The 23,456-nt window shown below is 31.9% G+C and overlaps 1 protein-coding gene across 2 annotated transcripts in view; it reads left to right on the top strand.

Annotated features, from left to right (window-relative positions):
• LOC105230829 (dual 3',5'-cyclic-AMP and -GMP phosphodiesterase 11) overlaps nt 1-23,456 on the top strand; it is a 167,147-nt gene that overhangs the window by 44,607 nt on the left and 99,084 nt on the right. For both annotated transcript variants that reach the window (XM_049449123.1, XM_049449121.1), the window contains exon 2: nt 2,525-2,933. The gene's annotated coding sequence lies outside the window, so the exon portion shown is untranslated. The remainder of the gene's footprint in view (nt 1-2,524; nt 2,934-23,456) is intronic.

Below are 23,456 nucleotides of genomic sequence, written 5' to 3' on the forward strand. Positions count from 1 at the left end.
AAAAAAAGTAAAATTATTTATATACAAGTATACAAATAGTTGCTGATATGGCGAAATTGCTGCTTATGAGTCAAGTATCTGCAATTGGCACACGTGTAGGGAATTTAGAAATTTCTCAAACGAATACCAACACTTGTATATAGTATATACATTTATGTATATGCCATATATACTAAATTAATACAAAAATTAAAAAAAGAGCTAATAAAAAATAATCCCCATTAAAATGTAGAATAATTAAGCGAAAATCAAGCAAAAAAGCTTCCAAAAAATAAAGTACAACAAAAACAAAAATGGGAGAAATTTATGTCACATCCGATACATACATCCATACAAACGAAAGCAGCATTTGCTTTAATTAATTTGCGCGTCAACAAAGCGAATTTCATTAATGGACAGCGAAACAATAAATTAATAAAAAAAATTAACTTTTTTTGGAATTAAAGGCTTTTTCGTATAATAGCATATTTATATATGTTATATATGAGTACAGAAACAGTGCCGCAGAACCAGTTGTGGCAAAAAAGCAAAATTACTTAGAGGGATTTTACTTGCGATTCATCCAGCTGTTGATTAGTGGTTGTTAGAGACAATGCGAAAGCAGAAAAGTGAGGAATCGCAAAAAAAAAAAAAAAATAAATAAAGAAAGAAAAAACTAGCTATATGTAAATAGTATATAGGTTAGCTTGGGTCTGTATATAAGAAAGTGCAAAAACAAAGTAAGACAACAAACAATAAATGCGAGAACAATAAAAGCGGGTGGGACAATATAAGAACGAAGCTGAATTAATCAGCGACAGCAGACAAAAAATGATAATAATTAGTAAAAAAATTATTTCAAATATTACACATAGAAAAACACCAAAGCTATGATATTCTTCACAAATAAAAAAGTTTCCATGGAAGCACTTGATTTTCATAAGTCCGACTGTATGACAGTTACATGCTATAGTTGTCCGATCAGACAAATTTGTACAGAAATTGTAGCCTTGCCTTGGACAATAATCTATGCCAAATTTTGTGAAGATAAAAAAGTTTTTCTGTAGCAGGACTTCAGTTCGTAAGGAAGCTATATGATAGTTGATATCGGTGATTCCGATAAATGAGCAGCTTCTAGGGGATAAAGAAACCTATGATAAAGTTCAGTTCAATAAATCGACTCAACTCTTCAAGGTCATCATCTATACATGTATATACTTTATAGGATCTCCTATGTTTTAGTCGGGGTGTTACGAATGAGTGGTAAACTTAATATACCCTATTCACTACACAAAAATGTGAGCTAAGACTAAAATGAAAGCAAGATTGTAAAATTAAAGCGTTTAATGAAATAAAATTTGTTAGCTAAAAATAAATGGCTTATCTATATAGTAGTTATAAAGATTTTGCAAAAGCATAAATAGATGTCATAGCTGTGAAATATGAGGGTGGTTTGTTAAGCTGCTGACTTTTTATGAACTACTTGAAAAGCAAAAATAGTATAATAATCCATTATGATTTAGTTCCAAAATAATTTTTGTATGCCAGTGGTTCCCAACATTTAGTGCTTTCTTCTTATATACGTGAAGCGTTAGCCGGATGAATAGACAAATTTGAAAGAAATGCATGTTTGCCTCATATAACATACATACATTGTGACAAAATGTACCCGGTAATTGCAATTAAATGCAAAATATTTAATTATTTATCAATATTTATTTTGTTGCCTTCAAAGTAATCCCCACCAGATGCCATACATTTATCGACTGAAAATCGGTTTAATGGGGCTGCATTTTCCGTTCGAGGAAAAACACAAATCTAAAGAATACGGTACGTTTTTGGCTTTAAATTCGATCAAATTAGTGGCTCGATGCCATGGCTCATCATAATCGTGTACAATTCATGAATTGTTCTTCCTCAACTCCGGCCGTTTTCGACGGATGTTCTCGCGCAAACGCCTCTATACGGCCAAATAGAACTTTTTATTGACCGTCTGTCCTTCCAGAACAAATTTATGACGTAACAAACCACGGATATCGACAATGAGCAACACCTTGATTTTTGAGCGGTTTGGGGTGATTTTTTTTGGTTTTGGATCATATTTTCCCCTCCATTCCGAAGATTGTTGACTTGTTTGCATGTCAAAATCATAAACTTGCGACTCATCGGCAGTTATAATGCTCTCCATGAATGTGGAATCGGAGTTCGCACCAACAAGCGTGTTCAAAGGGACCTCTTTAAGGTACTCTTTTTGAAGAAATTTCGCCTAATTTTCAACCAATATCGTGCCGCAACCACCGCATTCGCCTGATTTAGCTCCGTGTGACTTCTGGCTATTCAGGAAACTTGAACATTTTTCGTATATACATATTCAAATGTTCTTAAATTTAATCTCAAAAAGTCTGTATTTTAACAGTTTTATAATTTTAATTATTTTTTATTAAATAATTTACTAATACTTATATATTATTTTTTATGAACTTATTTTCAAAATGCCCATTGATTTAAAAATTTAGTAAGTGTTCTTCTTTTTTTCTTTTTTCAGATTTTTGTCATCCGAAATAAAAATCTTTAATTCAAGCAAATGCTATAAAAAATGAGTAAATAATATAAACAAAAAAAATTAAATCACATAAATAAAATATACAAAATAATATTTTCAATAACCAAAGCAGCAAGTTGGTGATTTTCAGTGCTGCAAATATTTGAGAGCACAAGTTCCAAAGTACAGTTGCTTGTATGTTATTGTGTATAAGAAATGTTTTATAAAAATTTTTAAAACAAATTAAACTATATAGTCAATAAAATATTGCACAGTGAAGCGTGTTTATTTATACTAAAAAGAAAAGAGCTTTTGTGCCAATTTTTACTCAAATTTAAAGTGTCAAATACCAAGAGAATACTTTCCTTGGAGCGAAAAGGAAAAAGATTGCGGAAAACGGCGAGCAGAGAAGGTAAGATTATTGGAGATAGTAAAAATATCATAGTATTTAAATTATGTAAGAACTACACGGTTTTTTGCTAAAATTTCCCTGCCAAAAAACTCAGCCAAACTTTTCAATGTAAGACTACGGCATTTGAACTTAAGGCGCTTCTAAAACAAGTTAACCTCACAAAAAAGCTCGTTGTTCTTACTAAACGTACAAGCAAATATTATTACACCTTAATTTCCTTTAATGATTTGGTCATGCATTTCATTAGGTGACTTCACGTGTACGCAGCGCCTCGTCTTTATTCAGCCTATAGTTTATTTAACAAGCTTTGTTTTGTTTTTGTTTATTTTTTTAATCACAGACAAGTTGTAGTTGTTGTTAAACTACGCTATAAAATGAGTTTTATGACTTGCTTAATAACGGTACACCGCTAATGATCGTTAACTGCTAACATGGGTCAATAACAAACAAATATTCACAATGGCACTTGTTTGCTTATACTCTCATTAAATGCACATATACGTACATATATAGAATATATAACCACTGCAAAAACAACTCTGCTATGTTTAACTTGGCAATATAAATAAAAGTAGTGTTAAAAACATTTCCTGTACAAGCTTTTATGAGATTGGTGACTTGTTCACGTTTTTCTTCACAATAAAATTAACTGCATTGCGAAAGCGATGAATTCGGTGTAAACTTTTTTGTATGGGATTTAACAGTTAAGGTAACAGGAAATGTGTTCTGTCTAGAAAAAAAGTCGATAAGGGTCTAACACTTGAATATGTTTGTATTGCTTGTAGAAGTTTGATAAGTCGGATAGTTATTTTTTGAAATTTACAGGGTGAAAAAAATGTATTTAACGCTAAGGTGATCTAAAGAAAGAGAAGAAGATTAACTCGAATTTCAAAAATGATCACAAAAACCAGTCTAAAGAATATTTGGCATGCCCGAGGAATTATGTTTTAAGAAACTTAAAAAAAAATATTGCGGAATGTTGCTAAAAGTTTGGGAAACGCTGTAATTTACCAAGTGTCGCTATTAGAAAATTTCAAATACTTTTCCGTCGAAAAAATACGACTTACGTATATAGAAAACACGCTAATTTCATAACAAAATGTGTTTCACAGTGAGGCAGTCTAATGGAGATCAGTCTGATCACCAAAAATAATGTCAAAAAGCAGTTGAATTGATTGAGGAATTAATTTTATATAACTGTAAAAAATGTTTTTTTTTTGGAAAGTTGCTAAAAGTTTGGGAAACGCTGTAATTAATTAACTGTGGCTATTTGAAAATTTCAAATACTTTTCCTTCGAAGATATATTACTTATATAAAAACTACTATACATTTTGAGATGTAAGATAATATTTAACCCTCAGGTGGTCTTGAAGAGATCACTGAAAATAGCATTTACAATTTTAGGTGTGAAATATTTGTATTGAGTATGAAATCAAGGAATCCTCAAGAAGTCATTACAGCGTTCGAATATAAATTATTTGAAGACATCCTATGGTTTTCAGCCGACAATTTTTTAACCCGTTTGTGGTCTAAAAGACAATTTCTCAATCTCACAAAAACATATTTTTTTAATATATAATAGTTAACACTTAAATTGTCTAAATGATATATAAAAGCAAAAAATAGAAAAAGAAAAAAATTAATTTTAGACGAAATAGTTTGAGCAACCCTGAACTCAAGCAATTGTGACTAACTGAGGCAAACTTCTTTCTCTGTACTTACTTTTTAGCTTTGCCCAGCCTATGTGATAATGTCCTAATATTTGGTAAACTCAATATAATTTCACTGTTACTTCAATGCTTTTAATGCGCACTAATGAAGTGTTAATCTCGTGGTTTTGTATGCCTTATCATAAAATACAGTGGCTAATATAAATAGGAGAATTATAAGCACCAAACATAAATGACAGTTATATTTATGGTATTAGTTATGTATACCGTTATCAGTTTGAACACATTTGTATATAGTAATGAAGAGAAAGAAGAAGAAGTGAATGAAGGGAAAAGCTTTTTAATACCGTGGGTATCAAAAGGATTACCGCTAATGTTACTAAAATGTTAAAATATTTGTGGGCAGCACGTTTTTATCTAGTTCAAGATAAGCTTGTTTTTTCGACAGTTTTAAATCGAGAGTTCTACATTAGGAAATATATTTTTCGAGCGATTTAGGTAAAAATGTATAACATTAAGGCAGTATTTCTCATGTAAAGCAGATATTTTATATTGATATGACAGTGAAAGCTTGCAACAGTGCTTTGCAAATTCCTTTAGTTCAACTCAAATCAGGAACTGACGGTACATTACTCTTTATATGGCCCTTCAATATTAGTTTTGTTTTCATAATAAGCCACTTAGTTTAGATTTATGGTTAGCAAAACAACACTGGGTAGTTCTGAGTTTACTAAAATAAAGCTTATTCACTGTTTATGTAATTTGAAAACGTGTATCAGAGTGACAAATATTTATTATACGAAATCAAACACGTTGCTTGTACGAAGATAAGATTGTACTTAGTACGAAAAGTTGCATTGTTGTGACGGCTTGTTCTTTTTGCACTCGGTTAGTTGAGTTAATACGACGAAGTACAAAGTAACACAAATAATCGTGACACGCTTTTTGCATTAGCACTTGTTTGTGGGAAGATATTATATGATTTTATATATGATTGTGGATAATTGCGACTAACTGTGTTTTTATGCCTTTTTCTGGTTACACAAAAGCAAGTTAATTAATCAGTTGCCAGAGATAATAAACAAATGCGCACGAGTGTACTTTTATATGAAAGCAAGTGGAGCGTGACTGGTTGAAATGGGAAATAGTAAATTTTCATTTAATGGATGAGTTCCAGAGAATAATTGCGGATAACTCTAAAGTTTGGATGTGTATTTAGAGCTAAAAAATCTACAAAAATTTCCACATTTCGGTTAAAGCTGGAAGTGGAAGTGATTATTGTTCAACAAATTTGCCAATAATTTAGTACAATGACAAAAAGGTGCGCTACAAGAGATTATATATCATCATTAGCAATAATTACGCAATTGTGTTTCAAACAATGGCAATTTCTGTTTTTATTTTTTTCTTTAACCAAAAAAGTTTCTATGCTTTTTTGACTTAAATAACTTTTGTAAAACCGGTCCACAAGAAAAATATATCTGAATGTTTGTTTTTTTGTATTCTGTTATGAATACAATATTACTTCAGTAGTAAAATATTGCTTCTAAAAATTATTAAGAAATCTTCCCATAATAGACTGTCAAGAATATTTTTGCTTCTCTCTCATCTGCCGACTTCAACAATTTTTCATTATTGGACAGCTATCAATCAGCTTAGTCTTCAGTTTGGACAATGCATTAAAAAGTTTGCAAGAAGTTGATTCGTTGTGTAAGCATGTACATATGAGTGTGGATGAGTATATTGTGAAGATATCTCAGTAGGTAAAATAGAAGTAAAGGAGAACTTATTTCATATTAGTATAAAGAAGCATGAAATATCAACTAGTTCCTTAATGACGATTTTTGACAGTCGATAGAAGAGACTGTAGGAACGTGATGGGAATACTACTGGACACAGTCTGGTGACATCACACGCCTGCAGGATGGTGCTGATAGAACGAGAAGCCTGCAGGATATGTCTAGAGCAGGGCACCAGGGGCAAAATGAAGAATCTCTTGTGCACTTGTTTCTCATTGGCAAGACTACGCTGTAAGCATGTGGGTTCACCACGGTATGATAGACTGGAGGAGGTATCGATAGTGAGGCCATAGAGTCTGTTCAATGTCATAAAACATCAAAAAATTTTTGATATAATGTTTAAGAAAAAAATGTTTAACTAAAACTTTTCAGTTGTAACATCATAAGACATATAAAGCAAGGAACCGCCACTAGTACAAAATTCACTAAAACGGAACCAGTTTCGGAACTAGTGGCATTTGTATTTACGTTAGTAATATAGCTGTGCTATACATACAAATACTTAGCCATATCTCTATTAAGCTTATAATCTTTGGGTGCTACCTACAAACTCATCAGTTTTCGGCAAGATTAGGTCGAGTTGATAGCATTTCTTTGTTGCTGAAAATCTTTAAAGACGTTTTGAAATCTTAGAGTTTATTGTATTATGAGGCATATACAAAAATGAGCAGTAAAGGTGAGAACATATGTGAGATTATCTGATAACGACGCAAAATGTATGATATAACCAAAAGTATATGTGACTCGCAGTATATGTTCTGTCTGGTCGATAGCGAAGATTTCGTGGAGCAGCTTTGTCGGGATATCGTTTTAGTGTTTTACTGCCTCTTATTATCTGGAATTTTTATGGTTCACATATGTATTCTTCTGGTGTTTTACGCTCGAACAATTGTTTTTAATTTCTTTTCTTTGTTTTCCAAGTTGTGCTTATTCGTATTTTTGCATTAAATTTGCAATTCAAATGAAACCAAGTTTATCATATTCTTACTTTTTTTTTTTATTTGAAACAAAGCAAAAAGTTGTTTAAGGAACTGCATTCATTTCTTATTCTTTTCGGGCATACAATGTTGTATGCATATGTGAGTTGTATGCTGATTAGTTGAAATTATTTTTTGCATTTTTTGTTGTGGCTTTTGTTTAATTTTTTTAGTAATTTCGTGTTAACTTTTTTGTAGTTTTTTTTTAACAAAAGCTCTAGATGAAAGCTTGCGAATTTGTTTCAAATGTTTTTCCTCTTTGTTTTTAATTTCTGTTATTTCTTATTAGATTTGGTCGAAAAGTAAAAACCGAAGATTTCTTTCTCACTTGATACTCTGAAACATCGGTTCCTTTAAAGCTCCACGAAAATCTTTCGAAGTGTGCTCCTAATTGTAATGAAAGTTCTTCGTCTTACAGTTTTCTCTCTTTTTCCTCGTATCGGACAGAAAAATTTTAATTTCTCTTCGAACTACTTGAAAAAAAATATCTCTTTCTTAGATTTTGTATGAAATTTATTACTCTAGAAAATACTCTCTAACGATTTTTCCATAAACCCAACAGTTTAAAAGATGTTAATGGTTGAAGTTTGATTATTTTAAGTCAACTTTTTGTTATTTTGATACTAAAATCACTTTAAAGTTCAAAACTTACAATTTCGTACCTAATTTACTGCTCTACAAAATGATCTACATGTGCTAAAATGAAAAATAACGTAACATCACTTTTCTTAAGTTTACAGGCGAAGGAAAAATGATGTAATAGAAACCACAAACATTCAAAAAAATTTGAGTTTTGGTTATAAAATGTTTATATATTGGTTATTTATGGGTTATTTATAGGTTATTTATGGTTTATATCTGATAGCTGAAGCTGAAAATTTTATGTTATATACTATTACATATAGATGTAGTGAATCGTAAGCAATGAAAAAACTCAATTTCGATGCTTTCGATGACACGTTTTTTTGAATTTTAGGTGGCGATATACATATTTTAAAGGACCTCCCACGTTTCCTTCTGCGAGTTACAAACTTCGTGGCAAACTTACATACCCTGTTTAATATATAAAAATGTATACATATATTTATATATAAACCAAATTACTTTACTCCGCCCTCCCAAACTCCATACACCTCGCTTCGTTTTCTCTAAAATTTTTTCACCACATGGCACCGCAAATTTCAGTATTCACCCGCACAACCGCACACATATTCGTGATATGAGCAATCAGTGAAGTATCAGCATTCTTGAAACGTGTTAAGAATACAAAAGTTTTTTTGTTTTCATTATCATAACCTCATTACACAATTCTCTTTGGCACTTTCGAAGCAAAAACAACAAGACTACTCGTTAACTGGTTTCATTTTGTGCGAAGAAAGAAATCAAATTATTTTTCAACGCCTCTCCTTCACATGCTGAAAGCACATTTTAGCTTAATTAGTTGCAATTAGACGTGTGAAATGCACAACCGCGCACCTACACACAAATACATGTATCTGTAAACGCGAGTTGAATGAAGCTAGACGCCGACGCGCTGGAGAGATTGGCGTGCCAATTAGCTGTGTGTGGCAAGAAATGTGCAAGCATGCTCATATTTTGGCATGTGCACACACATACACATACATTTATATTTATGTATATACAAATAAATATATGAGCACTTGGCATTAGGTGTGTGTGGTGATAGCGGCTTAAGGTACGGGCAGCCACAGTGGGTAATGGATTACATTACGCAAGTGGAATGCGCAGACGGAGATAAGAAATCACTTTTGTTTACACGTTTTGCAAATAGGCGATTGCATTTCGCACTAATTACTATTTAGAAAACTGCTTTGCACACATAATTTTACTCACCTACACATACATACATACATACACGTACAAGAGAGTGCCTTAAGTGAGTTGCTGAAGTGCACTTTTAGCTCTTGATCCACAGCGCATAGTCAAAAGTAATTGAAATGTAGCCACTAAGCAAGCGTTAGCCACTGGTGACGTGAGGGTAATGGTACTTTGTAGAAAGCTCAACATTAAGTGTTAGCGATTGCGGCGAACAGACGCGCACGTTTGCACATAGTTCTCATACATATTTATAGGTTCCACTGCTTGGTGTCGCCTGGTGGTGTTTGTTGTCTAATTAATTACCGTGAAAAGAGCTAGTTCGCATAATTATCGACGGCGTCATGTGTGCGCTGATAATATTAACATATTGTGGTAATTTGTAATACATCATAATGCCAGTTAACTGCAGAAATCAAAGAAAGTCACGTAACGTTGCGAAAAGGTTTTGGCTTCATTAATATGGTATAAATGGTATTTATAGTATAATATATTTTTTGGAGTAATTTATTCACTTTATCATTATGAAGTCATAATTATTATAGTTTTTACATACCTAAAATTCCGCATTGACGCGTGAAAATTTTTATTTAGCTCCCAGAAATTTTTCGGAGAAGTTTGAAATTTCAATTGGAACGGCGTGTAGTTATACCACAAAGAACGTTAAGGGTTTCCTCAGACAAAAAACTGTCTTTATTCAACAATTTTTTTTCATATAAAAAATGAAATATTTTAAAAGAAATTTTTATTGTTACAAACATACACTACTAACAAAAAAATTCGAAAATTTTTGGAAAAAATATTTTAAACTCGGCCATTCCGACGCCATTTCCTGTGACAGGATCGTCTAAAGGGAAAAAATATGTTTTTTAGTTAAAACCTAACCTAACCTAAAACTTGGGCGAAGGAAAAAAAACTGAAAATTGGATTTAAGGCAGACATTTTCACAAAAAAAGGAAATTTTACAATTTTTTTTTAAATAATATTAATCGAAAAAAATCCTTTGTCCAAGTCTTTAAGAATCGAATCTCAAATACCTGTGTAAAATTTGATGAAGATCGGTTGAGTAGTTCTTGCAACCCACTTCAAACACACAGTTTCGGGAAAAACGTGTTTAAAGACGGTGCATTTAGCCTAGCTAGTCTCTAGCGCACAAGTTCTCAAGGTTGTATCTCCGAAACTATTCCTCGGATCAACTTGAAAATTTAGGACAATATTCTACAGGTTTTATAAAGTTTAATAAGAAAATAAAAATATTGATATTTTTAAACCCGTAAACCCATGTAACCCTTTAACTCGTCACATACAGGTTTTCTTCTGGGTGGCCAATACCCTGATCAGGGTATAATGAATGAATGCTGGAACGTATAAGTTCTCTGTATCATATCAATATACCCCGCTATATTTACTAGAACTGAATGTTTCCTATATTTCTCAGAAAAGTTTTGGGCCGTTAGTGCCTCTTGCTAGAATATTTCCACACAGAATTTTTGATTTCCAGAGGGTTTCAACATACTCAGACAGTTGCCTTTATACAAATCTCCAACAGTTGAGATATGGTTTAGGTGGCAGATAGAGCGCTGTCGTATTCTGCCGCATACAAAGTTTTTGTATAGAAATCATTTTTGTGGAATTTTATACGATTTTACTCGATCGTCTTTGAAGGCAATATGGTCCGAATTGCAACAGTTTTTTCAAATCTCCTAGTAAAAGTACAGTTGCCAGCTCACTTTTACAAAGTTAACTTATTCATTCTGGAACAAAAATATTTTCCACGAAAGCGAAAATGTTAAACAAAAAAGGAATTAAACCAACTAGAGTTCATTCACAGCGCTTCAATGCGAGTCTTTGTTCCCTTTTATGTAAATAAGTTGAAATCTTCCTTACACATAATAAACAATCGACCAGAATCAATATTTTCTTGCCAAAACAAACAAGTGTCACTTGCCTTTTTGCACACGTTTACACGGAATTTTACAGCATTGTTGCTGTTGCAGTTGTTGTTTGCTTTCGCAAATAAGAAATGCTAATCAAATACCATGAAGAGCTCGAAGAAAGCAAATTGCGAATTATTCATGCATTATTCACACCCTGTTGGCGACTTAATGAAGTTAAGCGACCACGCGTAGACAGACAGGCCTTTGCCAATCGAACGCCAATTACGCACACCAACATGCACACATACATACATATATACATATACATACATATATATCAGACATGTGTGATGTTTGCTCACGCATTGCTGCGATTGCGGAGCAGTTAATCAGACAACGAGTGATTCAATCAGTCAATCAAGCCGTCAATACAGCGTCGATCAAATTAAGGTGTTCTGCAGTCAAGCATTAATGCAATTACACGTGCGTGTGTGTGTGTGTTTTGTGTGTTATATGAGTGACGCTGTGCAAATGTGTTTATGGCAACGCAGTGAAGCGGCAATAACCCGGCAGCTGGTCAGCTTAAAGTGCTAAATGATACATTTGCATTTACTTATTTGCGCATTGAACTTTGCTTCTAGTATTTAGTGTGAGGCAGGCACTTAAATACATATATAAATAAATGTATACATATCTAGATATATACTTACATCTATATTATATTTACAAGTATATAATACAGCCATATGTTCATTTGTATGTGTGCGTGTGCGGCGTCTATATGACGGATTTAGTGTTAAATGCTCGCTTTTAGGCATTTAAGTGAAATTAATATTGTTTGCGTTTGATATTATATTTTTCATGTTATTTATTTAAATTTCCTCGCACTGACGTCTTCTTTTGCCGTATGCTGTGCACAGCAGTTGTTCATATGCGTCATTAGTTGTGTTATGAAATTCATTTGAAAATTAAGATTTCAAGCAGACATGTATTACTGCATGTAGTTGCCAGCTGATTATAAATTTGAAATGCTGAAAGTTGGGTAAATGGTTGATAAATGGGAAACAAATGTGTTGAAAATGGAATCAGCAGTTTTCAGTAGTTTCAATATACATTTACCTATGCATGCGGTGTTGCCACCTGTTTTAAGTTTCCATAAAAAACTAAAAACAAGAAAAAACCTTCACTTCGGTGGCATCGAAGCTAAAATATCCCTCACAAATAAAAACAAACAAGCAAACAAAACAAAAGTTGCCATTTGAAGTTGGTCAGTTTGTATGGCAGCTATATGCTATAGTGCTCCGATATGAACAATTTCTTCTGAGATTTCACCATTGTCTCAGACAATGTTCCATCCTAAATTTCATGAAGATATCTCATAAACTGAAAAAGTGTTCCATACAAAAACTTGATTACGATCGCTCAGTTTGTATGGCAGCTATCTTCTATAATGATTCAATATCAACAATTTCTTCTGAGATTGTATCATTGCTTTGGAAAATATTCCATGCTAAATTTCATGAAGATATCTCGTAATCTGAAAAAAATTTTCATAGAAAAACTTGATTCGGGTCGTTGAGTTTATATGACAGCTATACGCTATAGTAGTCCAATATCGGCTATTCCGACAAATGAGCAACGTATTGTTGAGAAATGGACGGGTACAAATTTTTAAAGCGATATCTCAAAAACTGAGAGACTAGTTGGTATATATACAGACAGGCGGACATGGCTAAATCGACTCAGCTCTCTACTTTGATTACAAATTGAAAATTATGAACTTTTTTCATTCCCCGCCATAAAGCTTAAACTGGAGACTCTAAGCTTAGATATATCTGAGAAAGTTTCCTGATAAATTTTAGAAATTTCGTATCCCAATTTATGTTAGTTATGTGGACAGACTCGCACTCACTGGAAACATGTGTTCTGACGTGTACGTATATTTTATTATGGAAGCAATAAATTGGTGATCAACAATGCTTATAAGGTAATGATTCCACTTCTCTGTTTATATAACACTTGAGAACCCGGAAATGTCTAAATAAGTCTCTCAAACTAATACCAGTAGAAATCCATAGAAATAAACGGCAACTTTGAGAGTTGCTTTTGTTTGGAAAGTGTTTAAAAACATGATATTATGAAACATACGAAAGATTATAAGAAAGTTTTATAGTCATCTTAGAGATCTGGATATTTTTACACTAGGATATCGATGAAACAGTAATATTTTCCGCCATGTAACTACTATCTACCAGAGGCTCATATAATCAAATCTTCATAAGTAGAACTTACAATCCATAAATCAACGGCCACAATCTTTTTAATAACTGCGATGGGAGAAAGAATACCCCCCACTGAGCCAAAGAGAATCAATGGGTAGCATTTTCTTAAGTAGAAAGAAGACATGATGCAATGGATATTTTTAGACGCTACTCAAAATAGAAGCCTATAACATAATTAATTGATCAGCGTGATATCAGTTTTTAATGAACTTTGAAAATTTAACCTGAGTTTCCAATTTTTATTGGAATCCACGCTTAATTAATAGGTAGCAGCTGGAGTTTAATATGTTTACATATTTGCGTTTGGTCTCTATATAAATAATGACCACACTATTCCTTTTTTCTAAAATCGCATGAAGTGAAAAGCATCAAAATAATTTGTTGCAAAGTCTAAGCTTTTATTTTATTTTTTATATTTTTATTTAAAGCTTTAATCTGTTCAAAAAATTGTGTAAAAATAAAGAAACCCATACACCATAAACTGGAAAATTACTAACACTGTATTCAAAGCAAATATAGACGTAAACAAGAAACACATTTTGTCTGTCTTACTCAAGCAGTCTACATGTGATCTCGTGCAATACAAAATATTGACTTAAAAACACTTTATTTTTATTTACCTACTTTTACGCATTGCGCTAATAATCAGTGATGTTAATTGACAAAATATTCAAATATTTTCACACTTTTAGTGACCCATTGAAACGGAAATACTCAGGCGAAGGTTTTGTACACTCAAGTAATTTTTACGTCTAAATATAACTGACTAGGAGCTAGTGAAGTAGTTGCTAAGTCCAAAAGATTGAAATATGGATTTTGAAACGCTTTTATTTGCTATACATATTGCGAGTAATACATAGATAATGTATATAAGTGCCTCATTTAAAAAGAAAAGGAAAAGCTCACTTAAATATGCAGGCAAAGCGGAACTATGAACTTATAAGCAATAGTTGCAATTGGTAGTATAATAAAAAAAATAATAGCACGTGTAAAAAAATGTGTGTAAAAATGGAGTATGATATTTTTAGATATTAGAATTTATTTACAGATTAAGTTGTTTTGGTCGAGTATAATATAGAATTTGAAATAATGTAACGATCCCCTATAGAATAATAAATTTTTATTTTTTTCTGAAGGTTTACTAAATGGATCCCTAGTGTGAAATATACAAAAAAAAAAAATGTCAATAGCTTAAATCTTTAAAAATAACATACTAAAATTTCAAGTCAATATCTCAGATAGTTTTTGAGTTACACCCATTTAAACGTAGCGGTTCAGTTCACTCAATGAGTTAATCGGTTTTTGGAATTGGGACCAATATTAGACCAATTATATAAAATTGTTTCAAAGATAAGGTAAGGGCTGACAAAAATATAGAAAATTTCGTTACTGCATTTTGATAATTTTATACCAGTATTGCAGCTGATTTAATATAAAAAGTAATACTTGAACTTTGACAAGCCTAACCTGGCACAATTCCACAATCGGCGTATAGAAGTAAGACTGATAACTTCCATTTCTGCTATCAGATAGAAATTTCTTGCTGAAAACAATATCTTGAACTTCGGAAAATACAATTTTTATCGCACAAAATTTTCTTATTTCAACATGTTCTCCCGACGCTTTTGAAACCAAGAGAACCACATGTGAAACAAAAAATAAAAGCGATATGAAATGTAAATTAGTACATGTGTATATATCCATATTGTATATAAATTTATCACATATCCATTTATGATAACACGGAAAAAAATATAAATCATTCGTTCGGACCGTTAGACATTTGGAGATATTGTGAGCGAATCATATAAAACGCGTGCCAATGTCTATGGTGACTAATAAATGAATGTGACTCATAATGATATAACTGATCCATTATGCCTAACTACAGATAACTGCATATATATCTACTTATTTTATTATTATTATTTTTGTTTAGTTGCATAAGATAAACCCAATTGTCACCAGATAAGATTCATCGTAAAGTGAGTAACCTAATCATATAAAGTATTATATTGCCAGCACAATACTTTAACGATATACTGTAGGACAAAATATTTCATCATTTCACAAAGAAATTAATATAAATATTAGTTCGGGTGAATCCCACAATTCTTACTAGTTTTTAGTTTTATTGTTCAGCTTGTTTAACACATACCTATATACGTATGTACATATCTATGGTATAAGATTTACCGCTAAGCGGCGATCAGTTTGCGTTGTGACGTCTAACATTCTCCTTATGTTCTTAGTTTGCGTCATTTTGTCAAGCAACGAATTGGAATTTTTTATATTTATTTCACCTTAAAACGCTCATGCATTCGTTCCTTACAGTGGAATGTCAACGACAAGGGCGTGACTTCGCCAAAATACTTAATTTCTTTTGAACCAGTTTATGCAAATTATCAGGTTATATTGCTAAATTTCTAAGTGGCTGTCTTTTCATTTTATTGTTGTGTTCATGGCATTGAACTCATAAAAGTGCTCGTAAGCCAAAAAAATCTAAGTGATACTTCTGACATATTTCTTGTTACAGATTGAATCTCAACTTGACTTTTTTGCAAGGAAAAAAAAAATATATATATAAAAAAAAACAAAAAAAGAAAAAATAATTTATTTTAAACATTTTTGACGAGTTATACGATATTAAATTTTTATTAATAATAAACAAATTGAAATGGCATAAAATTGACGAGCACTTGAGGTCTTTGAGTTTCATTGCTAGTTTAGAAAACTATCATATATTCATAATTTAATGAATTTATACCAGTTGTTACTTTATTCGAGTTTTTGTGTTGCATTACACAGCGCACAACCTTGAATTATACCAGTTTATTGAAATTATACCAGTTGTTCGTTCTCTAAGGTTTGACAAATCGATGTTGCCAGCTTGTACGAATTTTTGTGCTGCATTACATAGCGCACGACCCTGGATTATACCAGTTTACTGAATTTATACCAGTTGTTATTCCATTCGCAACTCTCTAAGATTTTATAAATCGACGCTACTAGTTTGTACGTGTTTTTGTGTTTCATTACTCAGCGCACAACCCTGGATTATACCAGTTTACTGAATTTATACCAGTTGTTAGTTCTATTCGCAACTCACTAAGTTTTGTTAAGTCAACGTTTAGGCTTGCCTGAGTGTTTTTGTTGCATTACGTTACTTATAATTCTCTACTGTATTGAGATAACATATACTTTTATTATTTTTTGCTCATTTTTTCTTCACCCAACTTTTCCACATACCTATATTTGTTTTTGCTTGATTCTTCTAGTTACTTATCTCTTGTTATTGTTTTGGGAGTTGAAAACACCTTTTTTCTTGGCTCTTCCCACACTTGTTAAACATAAACAAAATCGACTAAGGTAGGCTAATATTCGAGTGGAAGCGATTACTAGTTGCTCTTGCTATGGAATTTTCGTTGTAAGCCTTATGGCTTATTGTATGGCTTTAGTGGAATTACGTAGTACTTAAACGATTAATATTGGCATGGGGTGGTAAAAAGTTGTTAGCTATTGACGTTGAGTGTATTGTTAGCTTAAACAAAATATGGGTTAATAATGGTTTCAGTATGAAAATAACAATAAGTAGTCCTTTTTTGGGATACAAGAGGGCCTAAACGTCCCTTCAAGAAACTTTAAATATGCAGACGTACATTTTGTCCCTTTATGGGTCCAATAATCTAAAAAATATCGCAGAAGTTGGTTTGTGGTTGAAAATTTGCTTAAACATACTGGAAGTAAATCTTAAACAGCTGGTTTGACAGCTATTTCTCTCAGAAATTATACACCTAAAGAAAATAAAAAAACAACACAACTTTAACACCCTTTGGCAAGATATTGCCGGAGTATGAACACTTTCTTGTGTACAGAACTTTTTTGATGAATGTATAGGCTGCAAAGTGAGCTAAAAAAAAAAAACAAAAAATAAAAATGAAAACAAAACGTTAAAACAAATATGTACCTGTTAATAAAAATTTTTCATAACAAAAATGCGCCTTAGCTGCCTCAAATGCATGGCAGTAGCAGTTTGGTATAAAAAATTCGCCTGAAATTATTATCTTTCTACTTTTCGTATATACTCGCTCAAGAAAAATATAAACAAATATCTGTTGTGTTGAATTTATTGTACATTTTTTGTTATTATTGAACGCTATTTGAGCCGTTGTAATTGACCCGCTTATCTACAAGCTAGTTTATCAAAATATAGTTCTTGTTATCAATATTATTATACTCATGAGTGCTTCAAAATCTCAGTAATGAGTTTTTGTTGAAAAAAACGCTGATAATGTTTATACCAAAATCAACCTTGATCGATTTAACGAAGGCCACTTTTGCAAGGTGAAATTGTTAACTGGTAAATGTGTATATAAAAGCGAGCTACAAGTTGTGGGTATGTGTGGCCTAATAATTTTGTTTAACATTTTTGGGTAAATATTTGTTTATAAACAGCTGTTTTGGAATTTTTATGAGTAGAGAGAGAGGTTTGAGGGAGTTTAGGAAGCCATTTTACAGTGACAATTTAATATCTTGACAGTCTGAGTTCTTGTATGAGAAAATTGTTTATTTGTGAAAGATTTATAAATAAGGTGCAACCGAAGTTAATATTTTTTCAACTTTTTCTACATATAATTTAAGCAGACAACTTATGAACTTCACTTCAGTAATAAAGAATAATTGGCTTAATTGTATTAATTTTGGACTTTTTCTTAATTCCTTATACTTTTGGAACTTAAAACTTTTAAAATATATAATTTTTTAAATCACATAAAGGAATAAGAATATATACATATATATTTCATACATAAAATGAGTATTTTTAAATAAATATTTGAAAACAACAATAATAAAAATATTTAGCATAATTAAAGTATCCAATATCATGACATGCATACAATTAAATATTATATACATAAGTATATTTGCACTGCTGTGAAGAGAAGTTGTTGAATGCCATGACGTATACGTAACCACAAATCACTGTGGAATGCATTAAAATGCAGAACTCAGCAAAAGTTGAAGAAGAAAAAACAAACACAACAACAAAAAACACTGCGTTGATACAATAACAATAACAACAACAATAGCAAAAAATAAACAATTATTCACCATTAACCCGCTTTAAATCACCCGCTTGATTGACTGGTCAAGTATGCGTGCACCCAAACAGGCAGCGCCTGCCACTGACACTGCCAACACGCGGCATGGCTTGTAGACTCAATGCGTTTGCCAAGTTTATACATAGTTTGCTTCCTCCTACACAACTGCCGGTTGCTCGTGACTTCTGCTCAAATGCGTTGTTTTAAAACATTCAATTTGTGTTTTCTTTGTCGGCGGGCGGAGTAAATATACTATGAAGCGCAGTCATGTGCGTGATTATATGAATTGCATTAGTAAACATTTTTTACGATTATCAATTCATGTACTAATTTCGCATAACGCATTTAGTGGCAATATTAAGTGTATTATTTATTCAGCGCAGCGCTTTGGCGTTTATTGAATACGAAAATGCAAAAAACGTGTAAGCGATTTGATGGGAAAAACATAAATAAAATATCAATAATAATGAAAATAAGCAAAATGTCAATTTCGGATACAACGTAGCAATAATACCCTTTACAAATATAAAATTTTACTTATAAGATATCAATTTTGATTGGTCACTTTGTAGGGCAGCTGTATGTTATAGTCATCCGATCTGAACAATTTCCACACATGTTGCACAAATATTTTACAGAATTAACCATGCCAAATTTCATGAAGATATCTCGTCAGACAAAAAAGTTTCCTATACGAAGTTTTTAATTTTATCGTTCAGTTTGTATGACAGCTATACGCTATAGTGATCCGATCAGAACAATTTCTTTGGAGATTGTAGCGGTATCTTAGACAATTATCTGTGCCAAATTTCGTGAAGATATCTCGTCAAATGAAAAATGTTTATATACAAGCCCATGATTCCGATCATTTAGTTTGTATGACAGCTATATGCTGTAGTGATCCGATCGAAACAATTTCACCAGAAGTTGCATTACTATCTTACTCGACAAACCATACCAAATTTCATAAAGATATCTCTTGAATCGAAAAATTTTTCACCTAAGCACGTTATTCAGGGCAGTTGCGACAAATGAGCAGCTTTTTAGGGAGAAGCCGACGTTTCCAAATTTCACATCGATATCTCAAAACCTGAAGCTTGGTTAAATCGACTCAACTCATCACGCTGATCATTCTATATAGTCCATACATTATATACTTTGTAAGATTTCTCACTTCTCCTTCTAGGCATATTTAATACACCCTGTTCAGGGTATAATGAAATACGTTTAAGGAACTAACTAAATATGAGGAAAAAAGGCGTTTTTAAATTGCAAGACTCATGCTTGTTTTTGCTAATAAATTATATTTGGGTCTTATACTTTTTTGTTGTTTTTGCAAATATTCACTACACTCGCGTATGTATGTTGGATTGTGTTTGTGGCAATTATGAAATTTATTGCTTGTTTTTACTCGTTTTTGGGCTGCTGGCTTGGGTGTTTCCGCTAGTTGCTTATACCCTTCACATTATAAATTGCTAAAACACGCCTACTAGTACATAAATTGCGAAGTTAACTGCTTACACTCACACTTATATTCAAGTGTTTTGTATTCCGATTGCTTTTTCGTGATTTTTTCTGCGAATTCCATACTTTTTGGGCGCTTAAGCGCGCATGAAACACACTTACATATATATAAATTTACATATGTATTACCGCCAAATATTTATTTTACTACTGGTGCTTTTGCTTCTTCTTTTTTTGCATATAAATTCGTGACTTGTTACTTTTTGCATTGTACTTGCTGAGTCGTATAATTATTTGGCAATTGCCTTGTGTCGCGCGCGCTTTGTAACAAGCGGCGTAAATTTGGCAAAGTCTAAAAACAAAAAATAAAAAGAAATCACCGAAATCGTTTACTATAAAACAATTATCAACCAAATGACATGAAATAGTCGTTTGTGAAAGTGTGCACGGCAAGTGATTTGTGTGATCTGCAAAAATAGTGTGTTATACATCAATAACAAGATTTCACGGGCACTTTCAAGCGCAACCAACCCGAAAAGTTCACTAGCCACAACAAAGTACCGAGTACGACATCAGATATAAATACTTTTGGCATTAGAAAAGGTGATTCGTGTCAATTTCTGTTCGGAAGCGAGGTTTTTGGCGCAATTCTTTTACTTATGCAGGTATATAGGCTGATATGAACATTGTATGTGATAACTAATGAAGTAAACCTTTAAATGAGAGATGGGTAGAACTTTATGTGATTGAATAATTATATAATTGACATGATAATTAACATTGATAATTGTTTATAGTAAATAATTTCGATGTTGTTAATAATAATATTTAAGTGAGCTAGAAAAGGTATTAGGAGGTATAAAAAAATAAATAAGTGCATATGATTTTTTAATGGAAGCAAAGGTGAACTTATATAGCTTGTTTTTCAATAAGAGCGCTACAAAGTTTTTTTTTAATAAAACAAAACCGGTTTGGGATATGCAATTATGTATGGCCACCAGGGGCACTCTTGTGGAAGTCTAGACGCTGAATCCAATATTCAACAGTAAACCGGCCGATACTGCTGCAAATTCTCGTTTGATATTGGTATGAAGTCCACCAATCGTTCCTGGTTTGTTGGCATGGACCATAGACTTGATGTCGCCACACGAAATAGTCTAACGGCATCAAATCGCACGATACGGGGCAGCCAATGAACTGGGTCATTTCATGAGACAACACGTTCACTAAACTTTGTTTTCTGTAAATTGATTGTGACATCCGCCTGGTGCTTGTGGCACCATCCTGTTGGAACCACATATTGTCCAAGTCCATATCATCCAATTCGGGCCAAAAATATTCGGTTATCTCTGAGCGGTAGCGACTCCCATTCACAGTAACCTGATCATCACGGAAGAAGTACGGACCAATGACACCTGCGGGCCATAAATTTTATCAAACCGTAATTTCGTGATTCAAGGATGACTTATGGAGTACGTAGCAATATTCTTGACATTACGGCCATATTTTGGCTGATTGGCACGGAAACATTTTATATTGTCCCTAGGGATTAAATTTTTCCATTAAACGTTCAATTGTTGATCTGACAGGACGATTATGACGACTATAAGTTGGACATAGCGCTATTGGGGCTACTGACTCTACTGACTCTGAATTTTAGTAGTAAATTTTAATAATTTGGCTCATTGTTGGATCGTCTATCTTTCCATGATGAAATTGCATATCCTACTGAAGAGAAATGTCAAAAGAGTAGGGAAAAATATGGCGTCGGTTTCTGTCCCTATCGGTCTACTTTTGTAACCTCCCTATTGAAAAAAGGAAAATTAAAATTGAATAAATTTAAACGAAATAAACTAAGTAAGAAAGAAATAAAAATATTACTATTACTAACTAAAGCTGAATTGATAGTCTCAACTTAATTACTTTTGAAAATATTTTAAAAATGTCAGGAATTAAAACAGATTGTTCTTTATAGTTGGCACTAACATTTTTATATTTAGTGAGAAAGTTGGGTATGAGCAATAAACTGAGGGTATCAAAAGTTTCCATACAAATAACATTTAAAAACAGCTGTGCTCATTAAAAATACCATAAATTTTAAAATGGCATACAATTAGAAAATCATGCATACTTGTAGAGTCTTAAATATTCTCAAAAATCTATTTTAGGTATTTTTGTTAATTCAAAAATGTAATCATATATAAAAGCTCTCAGTTTTCACTTGCCTCTTTTCAAGGCTTTTAAATATACGAAGTTTTCAAAGGGATATTATTGCTGTTTGCTGTTGCAGTTTAATCTATAAATTCGACATATATGTATATAATATATATAAAATATACAACTTTTTGTATATGTAACGGAAAAAAAATCTTTATTGAAGACACTGGTTCCATAATTCATGAAAAATGATAATTACACTGCAGTTAAAAAAAATTTATATTAATAAAACATAAGGAAAATTAAAAAACTAAAGCTCTATCACATATAAAATTAAAAAAAATAATAATTATTATTGTAATAGTATTAAAACACTATGCAATTATTTAAAATAATAGCCAGCAATTATCACATCAATTTACATTCCTTTATAATAATAATTACTTGCGTTTTTTCTCAGGAAATTTCTATAATATTAGCTGTTAGCAGCTCATTGATTGATTTGTCGCCACAAATTGTTCTTGTATACTGAATAGTACAATAAAATATGCATATATTATTTTCTAATGAAGTTATTATTTAGCTCAATTATGAAATTTATTACTGTTTGGCGTCACTATGACAATCGCTTTCTAATCACAAGCTGAGAGTGCAAACCCGTACATGCATACATAATATGTATATGTGCATATGTACGTATATATGTATGAGTACTAACATTGATTAATTCCATTAGTTATTTAAATTTTATTATTCTTTGTATTAAAAAAAAACGAAAAGTAATGAGTAAATATTTTTTTTTCGAAATATTAATATAAAATGCATTTACTGCATAATTCATTTTAATCTGCTAAAATCACTCGCATAAGCATTAGGTTTTTTAAAAACAATACGTGTTTTTATATTATATAATTACTTTTATATATAAGTACCTACTATTATTGTTATTACACGCCATTATCATTAATACATAGTTAATTCCGGAGATAACCTTTTTGTTAAGTAAGTAACTAGCTTTGTTATCAATTGAGACTAAATCATAACTATTACTGAAAATAAAAGTCATTTAACTATTTGATATAAAAATACGTTGAGTCCCGGCAGCTATAAGTAAGGTTTTACAGCTTTCAGAAGTCTTAATTTTCACTTGTTTATATTCCTCGAGCTTTCGACTTTTTTGTTTTCCTTAGCAATAGCGATAAATTGAGCTCTTTCTAAAAAATATGCGGCACTTCTTAAAAATTTGTTTAAGACTGATTGAATTCTGTTAAGATCTGTTAATCTAGATCTCATTATTACCAAATACCAATTTGTTCTTCAATAATCCACTTCAAAAAAATATATATTGTCTAGTTAAT

This window comes from Bactrocera dorsalis, chromosome 1, assembly GCF_023373825.1.
Source record: "Bactrocera dorsalis isolate Fly_Bdor chromosome 1, ASM2337382v1, whole genome shotgun sequence".
Classification (NCBI taxonomy): domain Eukaryota; kingdom Metazoa; phylum Arthropoda; class Insecta; order Diptera; family Tephritidae; genus Bactrocera; species Bactrocera dorsalis.